Genomic DNA, 12632 nt, shown 5'->3' with positions numbered 1-12632 from the left:
CAACACAACACTGTAAATCAACTGCACACTAATATAAATTAAAATTAAATTAAAAAATAAATAAAAATTAATCTCAACCAAAAAATAAAAAACAAAAAACCATGCTACAACATGGAACCTTGAAAATAGGTTAAGTAAAATAAACCAGTCACGAAGCAACAATTATTGTATGATTCCACTTATATGGGGCAAATCCAGAGAGACAGAGACTAGATGAGAGATTACCAGGGGCCGGGGGAAAGGGAATGGGGAATTCCTGTTCAATGGATACGGAACTATTTGTGGTAATGAAAAGTTTTAGAAATGCATAATGTTTATGACTGCACAACAATGTGAATGTACTTAATGCCACTGAATTGTACACTTTTTTAAAAAAGCAGTAAAAATGATAAAATTTCATGTTATATATATTTTATCAGACCTTTTCTTCATGGGGTGACAGCAGGTCATCTACTCTCCGTGGCCCCAGCCATCCCCAGACCTCAGCTTCTATCACAGTTCTTCTCCGACATCCTTCTCCAGCATGCTCCAACATGGAGGGCACATGTCATTGTTCTCAAAGGTCTGAGTCCGGTCGTGGACTAGGCAGAGATCTCTCTGGTGCCTGGGCAGGCTGGCCAGGGCTGGACCAACCTGGACACTTCACTGGGGCAGAGGAGATACTTCACTCTGCAGAGGAGAAATGCTCCCATGTGCCTGCGCCCCTAAGCCCTACTCCCTTAACAGTCTTCTGCCCAGGATTCGCTAAATAATGAAGGCAAGATAACCCAGGGCACTTGCCCACTCTTACTTCCCCTTCTCAGGGTGCCTGCAGCCGGCTCTCCACCCCGTGCCATGGCCAGGAGTGGGATGGCCTCTCCTATTCGCCCCTGGCAGTCCTGGTGCCCAGCCCTGGAAGGAGGCTCCCACCTTGGAGCCGCATGTCCCTGTTCCTGAGACCCATCCTAGGGGGCTCCCTCCCTCCCGTCCCCCTCAGCAGCCAGGCCTTGAGCTGGGGGAACAGAGGAGTCTCGGCCTCACAGTGTTGGGAGGTGGTAGGACCCACACGTACTCACAGTGCCCGGGGGATGGGGGCAGGGGGAGCGCCGAAGAGGGAGGGGCCTGCTATCCAAAGGGCAGAGACCCTCCAACCCCAACAGTGCCCTCTCCGGCTCCCATACTGGGTGGGTGGGTGGGTGGACAGACCGACCGACAGGGTCAGGCATCACAGGAAAGCAGCCCCTTCCACAGTCTGGGGCTGCCAGTCACTGGCACTGTGGAACATGACGGCTGGGAACTATGGAGCCAGAGAAAGACAGGAGAGCACCTGTGTTCGTGTGTGTGTGTGTTTGTGTGTGTGTGTGTGTGTGTGTGTGTGTTGGGTGTAGGAGGGCAGTACAGGGGTTGTACCATGGTGGAGGCATTCAAGGCTTCCTTCTGATTCTGGGTGCCTGTACCCTGACCCCCCTGTTTCCTGGAACCAGCCTCACCTCTGTGTCTAGGGCTGTCTGTCCACTCCTGCAGCCCTGAGCAGAAGATGAAGGGAGGGGACACTTCACCCACTCCACCTCCCAGTCAAGGGGAGAAGACCCTCAACCACATGCATCTTCCTGGGCTGCAGGGTAGCACACCAGGCCACGCATGGCATCCAGATGGTCAGCTTGGAGCTGGACACCTGGACCGCATGGTACCTCTGGCCAGGAAGGAGGTTTTGCTCAATTCAGGCCATGACCCTCAACACCAGTGACGAACACAGTGAATATGGAGAGACAACATCAAGTGAAGAGGTGACGTTCAATTAGGGAGAATGAAAGTAGGGCTCCCACCCGCTTCTGAGCACTGCGGCTTTCATCACCGGAGTCCTTTGTCGCAACTAACAATTCTCATTTAACTCTGAAATCGATGAGCAAACACTGGTTTTGAAAAATTGCCCAAATTTTATGATCAGAACACTGAATGCCTTGCATGATAAGCCAGATTTCCGTGTAATTTTAAGCCTGTGGTCAATTGCACAACAAACTTGATAATTCTGGTGAAGTCAAATTGCAAAAGAACTGTGACCCGAATAATATGCTTACCCACATCTGAAGCACCCATGCTCAGACACAGTCTCTAGAACTGCATAGCTGGAAGGCTGACCAAACTTTTATGAAACAACCCTTGAAGAAGGTTCTTCATAATTTCCTGCACACGTGTGTGCGTGTGTACTTCCTTTCTAGCTCTGGCCAGAGGACCAGACTAGCATCAGATCCTTGGGGTCACTGAGATCCCGGCTTTTGTCAGTTACCCAAGAAGAGAGGACAGAACTCTGGAGAGGGGCCCGCAGTCTCGGCCAGGCCTGCATGCGAAACAGCGCTCAAGACCTGCTTCAACCTTTGAAAAGCTCCGCCGGGCAGGGCCAATGATAACAGTGATTCCGCTCTGAGCAAGCTGGGGAGTGTGTAAACCTCCAAGATCACAGACGCCTCAAGGTTCTACAGGGGCAGCCATCTGTTTCAGCCGTCCCACTTCTAAGAATTTATCCAAAAGAGAACTGTGCATGACTGTGAAAAAACAAACCTAAGAGGTCTGTCCCGGATTGTTTAAGATGGCAAACAATGATGAAAGCTGAACTGTCCACTGTTTGGGGACAGAGCAGGAAAAAGGGGGCCCAGTTATGAGAAAGAACCCTGTTAACTATGTACATACTGACCGTGTAATCCTCTCACTACAGACACAGTGAGCTAACCTGGGCACATAGGTCAGCTCATGGGCGCTAAGCCCCTTAGTTCCCCAAGCCTGGCAGAGTGCCTCAGAGGTACCTGGCCTTCACCTTCTCTCTGAGTCCAGGGGCCAGAGTGGTGAAAACAATCCCAGGGGGAACTGTATAAAGTGTGGTGGAGGCACCGCCATCTTCCGCTTTCTGAGGGTTTCCGGGCAGGGGGGGCGGTTCTCCAATGAAGGATTCAGAGTCAGCCACCTGCCTGCAACCTGGCCTTCCAGTCCTGGCTTTGACCCCCTCTCCTACAAGACCTGTGATGAGGTTCTCAACCTTCCAGTCCTGGCTTTGACCCCCTCTCCTACAAGACCTGTAATGAGGTTCTCAACCTTCCAGGCCGGGCTTTGGGTGGGTCAAATGATTACTGTCCTATAGCTTGCCACTGTCTGTTCACAGAGCTCCACTAAGCCACAGAATCAGAGTTCTAAGCAATAATGAAAGGGGCAACCACCCATCCTGAGCACCTCGCGTGGCTTTATCACACACTGTGAACCCCCCAAAGACGCTGGGTGAGTGGGCCTCACCGTCATCACCGTCAGTCCAACATCACAGAAAGGGAAGCAAGCCTGCAGGGGAGCCCCGACCCGCTTCAACTCAAACACAGGACCCGCCCAGCATGGGCCTGACCAACAAAGCCGCCTCCTGGGAGTTATAAAAAGTCACCATCAGTACATGGAGTGGGAACGAGGCACCAAATGCCCTCCAGGGCTCTGGAGGCCAAGAACTGGTGAAGTCCAGCTGCTTTCCCGCAGCCTGGCACAGCCTTCTTGACGGCACGGCCACCTAATGGGCCAGCCCTGGGTGGGAGGTGAGTTTGAGGCGGAGGTAGAAAGGGCCCAGGTCGGAAGGGCCTCGTCAGACAGCGATGGTCGGGTCAAGAACCCTGGGCAGCTGCCTCCTCCGGCCACCTCCACCTCACTGCCCACCCCTAGCCCAGGTCACCTGTCCTCCCAAGATGACTCCGCCAGCATCCTCACAGCCCCAGGGCCTGTCTCGTCCCAGAAGCCCTGCCTCCTGCCCCTGTCCCAGCCATCACTTCTCACCCAACCAGGAGCCTCATGCTCTGGGTTCCAGGCATCAGGACCACCTTCCCTCTGTCCCACCCAGGGTCTTTGCACATGTTCCCCTTTCCGGGTAACGGGGTCCCCACCTCAGCGCACCTGGGTCACTCCTTACCTTCCCTCAGGCCCTGCTCAGCCAATGCTCCCTCTGAGAAGCCCCCCTTGGCCACTGGCCACGTCCATCATGGGGCTTCTCCTTATACCACGTACAGAGACCTCCACTCTAAGAATGAAATGAGCTGTGAAAACCCATCGCCCCAGCCAAAGGCTCTGCGGCTTCGGTCCCAGTGCAGAGCCTGGCCCTCTGTAAGGCGGAGCATAGATGTGATGGGGCGGGGCCAGCATGCAGCCCACAGCGCCCACACCGAGGCAGTCTGAGATGTGGGTGCTCAATTCATACATCTGTGCCGGGGCACAGAGAGGTACCACTTAGAAAGGGGACAGGGTGGGCCTTCCCTGGCAGTCCAGTGGTTAAGACTCTGTGCTTCCACTGCAGGAGGTGCAGGTTTGATCTCTGGTGGAACTGAGACCCTAAATAAAAAAGAAAGGGCACAGGGAATCCTGACCTGGTGATGATCCCCTGGGTATGCAATTATACATATATAATTTTACACAAATAAAAATTCACCGTCAGTATACTTTCATGTTGGGGCTTCCCAGGTGGCACAGTGGCAAAGAATCTGCCTGCCAATGCAGGATATGCAAGAGACGTGACTTCGATCCCAGGGTCAGGAAGATCCCCTGGAGCAGGAAATGGCAACCCATTTTTGCCCGGGAAATCTCATGGACAGAGGAGCCTGGCAGGCTACAGTCCATGTGGTCACAAAAGCACAGCAGAGCAGGAAATACTTCATGTTTATCTTTATAAATACATTATCTTTTAATTTAAAAGATTTATTTTCTTCAAAAGTCAAGTTTCTCTTCCTAAAACTCTCATCTCCCACATCTTGGTGCCAAATAAACAAATGACTCGGAAACTCTCCCTTCCTCTCTTGAAACAGCTAACCATTCGCCGCCTCGGAGACAACTCTGGTGGCCTGGGCCCTCCTGGGGCTGAGGGTGGGCCACAGGACAGGGCAGAGGCTGCTCAGGCTGCCAAGAGAGCCCCAGGAGGGACCCCCAAGTCTGACGCCAAGCGAAGGCCAGGCTTTCGTCCCCAGCTCTGCCGGGACTTCTGTGTGACCCAGGCTAGGGGGTTTCTGGTTGCTGATGCGGGCACTGGCCTCTGCGGGGCCTCCGATGTCTGCAGCTCCTCCCTCCTCATCTCTGAAGCCCCCAGGGCGCCTGTGAGACCTCGCACCCTGCATTCCAGGCATCTGCCCTCGGTTCACAGTCCCCGACTCCCACAGTGATCTTCCTGCTGTCTCAAACCCCCATGGTGGCGGTCTCGCCAACAGCAGGGTAAGACAGGAAGCCTCACCACCCAGGGGGCAGCTCCCGGGGTTCCTGCCACCTCCTCCTTCCCTTGCAGGCGTGTCTGTGGATCCAGTCTGTGTTGCTGGTGTGCTCCCACAGATGCACTTGGGAGGCAGGTGCAACACTGTGGTCGCTGCCGGGGACTCAATTCCCACAGGGACCCTCCCTGACACGCTGGGGATCAGGGAAGAAGCCTCTGGAGCTGGCTCCTGAGAAACAAAGCAGCCCCTCCAGACAAGAACGCCCCTGCACTCGGGGCTGCCCTACGCCTGGGTGAGTGGGCTCCTGCAGCAGAGAAGGCCCAAGTGAAAGTGAGGATGTGGAGGGACCCACTGCGGTGGGTCTGGCTAAGTCTGAGCCAAAACCAGAGGTGGGCTGCAGGGACAGAAGACCCTGGCGCTGCGCCGCTTACAGCGTAAAGGCCTAACATCAGGAAGAGAGACTGTGCTTCCCTCTTGGGGGCACTGAAGGTCCCCTTTGGGACAGGCACAGTGGCAGAGTGACCGTGGTCTACCAAGATTCAGCCATGACCATGTTTGTTTACTATCAGCAGGGGATGGAGCTCATAGCTCCCAGAGCCAGGCACAGGATAGACACTCAATAAATGCTTGTTAATGTGTGTGTGTGTGTGTGTTCAGTTACTCAGTTGTGTCTGACTGATTGCAACCCCATGGACTGTAGCCTGCCCAGCTCCTCTGTCCATAGAATTTTCCAGGCACGAATACTGAGGTGGGTTGCCATTTCCTCCTCCAGGGGATCTTCCCGACCCAGGGACCAAACCCACGTCTTTTGCATTGCAGGCGGTTGTTTTAGCGCTGTCACCTGGGAAATCCCCGTGTTATTGACTAGTGTGTAAACACAGTGTTCACTTCACAAGAGGAGGCAGACATGGAAAGCGAGGTACAGAGGGGCAGGGACAGCTCTTGCAAGGGGTGGGGTCGGCACTGAGGAATCTGCCCACCTTGGCCTACCCATCGGTCAGTCCCCACCAAGTCCCGCTGGCATCCTAGCAGTATCCCTACCACCAGGACGCAACTGAAAAATCAAATGATTTTTCCCTCAAGTGGAGACAGGGGTGACACAATGAAATATCCTCACCAAAAACTCCCAGGCCTGAGTCTGCTCACACTTCTAAATCCACCCACCGATTCAGAGGAAATTCGAATATCAGAGGAAGGGGTGAAAGGACATGCGGGATCCCACGCACGGAATCCAGGCCAAGGGACGTTTCTTCCACAAGTTCAAGTGAAAAACGAACAAGGTAGAGAGAGACTGAGGGAAATCCAGACGTCAAAAGAGAACGACCTATGGATCTCATTTGGGTCCTGGGAATTTGGACACTGACTGGATATTGGAGGGTATTTAGAGGTCACTGTGTCAGATGTGACACTGGTCTCGTGGTTATGTTGCTTACAATGACTCTTTCAGAAATGCCTACTGAAATACCAACAGAAAAAAATAAGTGGTATCTGGGATTTTGCTTATAACCCAGGGATTCGGGGGGCAAACAAAACAGGAATCCCCATGAGGGGATGGCATGTGGGGTTCAATACGCTCTTCTGGCTAATTCTGTACGTGTTCCAAATTTTCCATTACAGAAAGGGCTTTTGTTTTTGCTGTCTGTTTTAAATTCCAAATCTCCCTGCTAACGGAGTAAAGAAGGCAGAGTGGGAGAAACGCTGCGGCTGGGAGCCTGGTTTTGGCTGAGGGACTCCACCCTCTCCCACAGAAGTTGGGGCATTCCACAAAGGTTTGCTACCTGCTTCCTCCTTCAAACACATTTTCAATCAGTTTTTAAAATCTCAATTAAGAAACACCCACCTCACACTCAAGATGTGAAGGATTCAGGCTGGTGGGGGCAGGGCCAGCCCACATGCTATTTTTGATTGCCTGTGAAAGATAAGCATCGAATCAAAAGGCAGGTTTACAAATGTTTCCAGCAATCTGACACAGTGATGTGACGTCTCTTGCATTTCCTAATAAGATAAGGGGCTTAAAGCAAGGTATCTTTGCTTTTATTATAACAACTTTAATTACATTTAAAAAAATCATTTCATGCAAGATTAAAATTTAAAAACCAAACAAATGTGGTCCTTCAGAGGGAGGTGAAGACACACTACCACGGACTGGACATCAATCCCCTGGGGCCCAGGCCCGTCTGCTGCAGTGGCCTGCCCAAGGCCCCAGGACAAAGTGTCCCTTCCCATTGCCGCCAGCGCCAATTCTGGCATCTGCTGCAAGCACAGGGCTGAGCAGAGGGCAGACAGCGGCAGCTGCCAGGCCAGCTTGATCTCCAACCCACGTTCACGCAGGCACTACCGCAGGCTTGCAGCCACGCTCCGCCCAAGGCCACAAGGCCCGGGAGGTGCGGAGCATGCCCCTCTCAAGGTGCCATCCCAGCCACAGCATGGCAGGGGTGCCAGATCACACCCCGGAGCAGCTCCGGGGGTAGCCAGCCACTTTCATCTGTAAACCAACGGTGAGAGACGAGTCAGCCAACTTTCCCGCACATGCCCACTGCTGTGTCCCTTTCAAGCTGTTGGAGGGGCTTAGCTGCAGAGAGCCCTAAGGAATGCCAGGTCAACTGCTTCAAAAACACCCACTGTTTCCCCTGTGTCAACTACAAACAGCTCTATCGCTGAACGGAAGTAGCGAAGTCAATCAGGCAGCAGGGCTGCTGGATGACATCAACCTGCACCCACCGGTCCCGGTTTCAAGAGTTTCACGGGTTTCATGGGGTTTCCTGGCTTCACAGGAAACAGCACTGCTGTTCAATGACATGCAAATAAGAAATGGAATATTTCCTGCTGTATCAGTAAACGACGGGTGTCACAGTCATCAGCAATTGCAGCCACCGCCGATGGTGAGCTGCTGAGACTGAGGGAACTCAGGAGCGAAGGACTACCCGCCATATAGCAGCCATCACACTGCAGCCACTCCAGACAGTGAGCCCTGGGCAAACTCAGGATACTGGCCCCTGAGAGCTGAGGGGCATATCAAAGGAATGATTTCAGTTGAGGCAGACTCATGTATCTTCCCATACATAGAAAAGTGCTGAACCTCTTAGCTTGAGATATCTGGCTTTCTTTAATTCACAATCATCTTGTGACATTCAACTACCTGCCCCGGCTCCTCCCCGACTTCCTCGAAGCAGCGCTCCAGGGTTTACTTGAGATGCTGCCTTCTGGACATGAAGTCCTAAAAGTTCCCGCCAAGTCAAACAGAACTCTCAACTTTAAGGTTGCAACTATTTTTTTTTTTTTTACAGTTATGGAGACCGACAAAGGGACCAGAGCAGATTCCTCCCCTTCACCTGAACTCTACAAGGATCTGGATCTAGTTATCAGCAGAGGCGACTTGTGCCCACCCATCTCTTGGAGGAGTCCAGACAAATCTGGGTGAGTCTCTCCTTAGTCCTAGGAGCTCCCATTATTGGTTGATGATTGTTAAGTTTCAGATCCTGGGGGAATAAGTTATCTTTGAAATTTAGTTTCCAGAAGTGGTACCTGGGTTATCCTCAGTTGGAAGTACTGGGAAGATTTTGCTCAGTGTAAAAGGCACTGGCAGACTCAGTTTAGATAGTGAGTGGTTATTCTCAGCTTAAAGGCTGGGAAGACTGCTTAGTTAAACATTGCATAAGGTTCAACTCCCGCCTGAGTTATTAGGGGGAAGACCGGCTTGTGGGTTTTCCTTGAATTGGTGACCTTAATAGAGACTGTCGAAATAAAAAAAAAAAACAAAACTGAAATTTATGAGTGCTTCTGAGCTCCAAAGAAGGGACTCTCTCCCTCTGGCTGGCAACAGCTTTCTGAGGTGACTGAGAAATCTGCAGGAGTGGTGGTGGCCGGACCCCACACTGTGCAGCTGTCCCTACGGGGAGATCCACTCATTTCACTAACAACCTGCGCACCCAGGGACTCGAAGAAGAACTGCCCGTGCTGTGATCTGAACATCATGGTAGTCTTACGTGCCACTAGGAGAACCTAAGACGCCTAAGAGGGAGCTGAAACAAAATCTGACGCCAAACCTAGAGGGGTTAAGCTCTCAAGCAGCATACTGACACATCACACAATCATCACCAGCAATTTTATTTCAGCAGTCCAACTTCAGAATGGGAAATAAAGGTTACAAAATAAAAGGAAAAGGAGGACTTCCCTGGTGGCTCAGAATCTACCTGCCAATGCAGGAGACATGGGTTTGATCCCTGATCTGGGAAGATCCGTCATGCTGCGGAGCCGTAAGCCCACGCACCACAACTGCCTGTGTTCTAGAGCTTGGGCGCCACCACTGCTGAAGCCCGAGTGCCCCAGAGCCTGTGCTCTGCAAAAACAGAAGCCACCGCAATGAAAAGTCTGCGCACTGCATCTAGAGAGTAGCCCCTGTTCACCACAACTAGGCAGAGTCTGCATCGCAATGAAGACCCAGCACAGCTATAAATAAATAAAAGGAACGACAGACCGCCAACCTCCAGCTAGTCCCCCAGTCTGGTTAATGTACATACAAAACTCACAAGTACCTACTTAATTGGGAATGAAAGGAAATCTCACCCTAAAAACGAGGGGCCTCTCTTACTGCCTGTGCAGTAAAATGAAGATTAAAAAGCTGGCTTGACAGAAATATCTTTTCAGAATTTTGATGTTAAACAAAGTCCTTCCAGGGGAAAGCCTGCATTTCTCTTCCTGAGTCTTTGGGATGTAAAAGTTCTACATGATCTCCCGAGGACATTCTGGGTGTGTGTGTGTTTGTGCATGTACTTGTCTTGAAAACTTGACCTCTGCCATACTATTTCTGAGAGCAAACTCTCTGGATTTTGCTTAGGTTATATCCTCCCCCACCCTCTTATGAGGAAGCCTCTTGCACCTCAGTAGTTTGAATCACTATTAATAGATATTTTATTAATGGCTAAATGATGGATTCCTTTAAAACTGGAGAAACAAACTAGTGAATCTATAGCACTCTCATTATAAAACTGTTTTATTGGTACCTATAAAACAAAAATCAAACTTAAGGTGGAAAAATATATATCTAATAATTAACCTAAGAACTTCTTGTAGTTTAAACCAAGTAAGAAAAACTGGTTTGGGAAGCTTCCTTTGTGGTCTTTGCTTCCCCTCAATGGGTCTTACAGGTGATAACAAAAGCACTACAATAATTAAGGTTTACGGGGAAAGTCCTACAAGGAAAATCTAGATACTATTTCCAAAAAGGTAAAAATTTTTAAAGGAATTATCTCAAATGAATAAAGAAATCTTTATATGGTTATTTCAAGTATGATAAATAAAATGGACATTTATGTGGTTAAAACACAAGGTTTTATATTACACTACCTAAAGTTAAATGGGTCAAAGGGTACCCCCTACTAGTTCCCAACAGTAAAAGCCAAACAAGTCTGATCTATCCACCCCAGTGTTAAAATAAATATTTAAGGAGCTAGAAAAATTTACACTGAGTACCTGACCAGCAATTATTTGGGGCAACAGATAGGCCAAAGGGCCGGAGTTCCACCACTCAACCTCTCTCTGGGGATCCCAGAGCCTTTTATATAAAAACAGATAAATGGGCAGGAAATGCTGAATAAAAAGAAAGACAAAAACTAAAAGTCTTCCTATAAGACGAAAGCTTGTTAATTGGACACTAACGAAAAGTAAAGGTATAAAAGTTGACAAAATTGGGATGAAAGTGTATCAAAGTGGTATATTTAAATGGGCTTTATATAAGATGATTATCATCTCTTTTGTTTAATTATATTGTAGGACAGGCATGCTTCCCTGGAAAACACTATATGGTATTTTAAGAAAAGGTATATAAATCTGCCCCTCAGGAAATATTAAACATTCTAAAGGAAACCTGAGCCATACAAATAAGTAAAAACTTCAAACTAAAATTCAAGAGCTAGTGAAAAAATAAAAGTAGTTATTTTTCTCTGGGTTTAACTGGTAAATTCGGAATGAGGGTCTTTGCTGAATGCCTTATACAAGCTTTTGAAGGTATGTGAAACTCTATATAAAGTTCTAGAACACGGAACTCGTACATTTCAAGGGAGCTAGAAATCTTCTCACTGATAATATACAGTTGGACAAATCAATCTTTCAGTATCCTTTAGGTGACAGACGTGTTCTTCAGGGACCTAAAAGCAACTGTCTGTCTCTTGCAAATCTCCACAAAACAAAAATGTAAATACAGGCCACAGGACCTGAAATCAAGGAAACAAAGAGACAAAGCGACAATTCTAAAATTCACATGGCTGGGAACGTTCCCTCAGCCAAACTCTACAAAGAGTAAAACCTTAAATCATCTGAGCTGGCAAATGTAATGTATTCCAACTGCTCTTTGTAAACTAGCAAGTTTACATTGTGATACCTGATTCATAATTAGGTGAAGCCACGAGATCTCTAGTTTTGCCTGTTTATATGCCTGTGTACACATGGTGCTTATGCGATATCTCTACCTCTGGAAAGTAAAGTATCATCAACATTGAATTTATAAAGAGCTCTATTTAATTTCAAAGAAAGTGCTTACAAATTAAATAAAAAGAAACGGGCCAAAAGGACTTTCAGGTTCATGTGAACTGAGAAATACTGAATATTAAGTTGATACCTGGTATTAAAGTTTGTTTGTTGATCTAATTATTATAGGCATGTATTTAGAATCATTAAGTATAATACTTTATTGTACCTAGGTTTAATAGAAGTCAAATACGACAGATGTTATTGCATCTGTTGCAAGCAAAATAACTTGACATGATGAAGCTTTACAGTAAATGTAAATGAGATAAGAGCTTTTGGGTAAACTCTCTTAATTTTAAAATTTCATCGCAATGAGAAACTCACGTGCTGCAACTAGAGAGAAGTCCCTGCACGCCATAACTAAGACCCAGTGCAGCCAAATAAAGATAAATTAATTTTAAAAAATACACAGGATACTGGCCCCAGATAAGTGAGGTGCACATCAAAGGAATGATTTCAGTGAGCTCATCCTCCCATACACAGAAAAGTGCTTAATTCCTTAACCTGGGTTATCTGGTTTTCTTTACTTATCAATAATCTTCTGATGTTCAGACTACCTGCCCTTTGTTGTAAAATTTCTATATAACCTGGCTACTCCAGCCTGGCCTCCTTGGAGCAGTTCTCTCACGGTCACTTGAGATGCTGCCTCCCGAGCTTGAAATCCTAAAAATTCCCAGTGAATGAAACACAGCTTTTGACTATTAGGTTGTGAATATTTAAATCAAACACACATGTGTAAATTACAAATATGAACTTACAAGATAACTCACACTAATATGCAGCATCATCATCCATGTGTGTTTCATATATACTGAGGTTTCATGTTCAAGTTTCACTACTTTATTTTTTTTTCAAGTTTCACTACTTTAAAAAAAAAAGTAAAAGGAGCTGGAGGTCAAGATCCATGGTTTG

The 12632-nt window shown here is 48.3% G+C and overlaps 1 protein-coding gene across 5 annotated transcripts in view; it reads right to left on the bottom strand.

Moving 5' to 3' along the window:
* The window catches only part of CHDH (choline dehydrogenase), a 91736-nt gene that overhangs the window by 74980 nt on the left and 4124 nt on the right, over positions 1 to 12632 (bottom strand). For 2 of the 5 annotated variants that reach the window (XM_061128349.1, XM_061128351.1), the window contains exon 2: positions 7036 to 7104. The exons of the other annotated variants lie outside the window; for them this stretch is intronic. The gene's annotated coding sequence lies outside the window, so the exon portion shown is untranslated. The remainder of the gene's footprint in view (positions 1 to 7035; positions 7105 to 12632) is intronic. 5 annotated transcript variants of the gene reach the window in all.

Source organism: Dama dama, chromosome 24 (assembly GCF_033118175.1).
Source record: "Dama dama isolate Ldn47 chromosome 24, ASM3311817v1, whole genome shotgun sequence".
Classification (NCBI taxonomy): Eukaryota; Metazoa; Chordata; class Mammalia; order Artiodactyla; family Cervidae; genus Dama; species Dama dama.
Note: the sequence above shows the minus strand (reverse complement) of the source record. Positions and strands in the feature narration are given on the sequence as shown.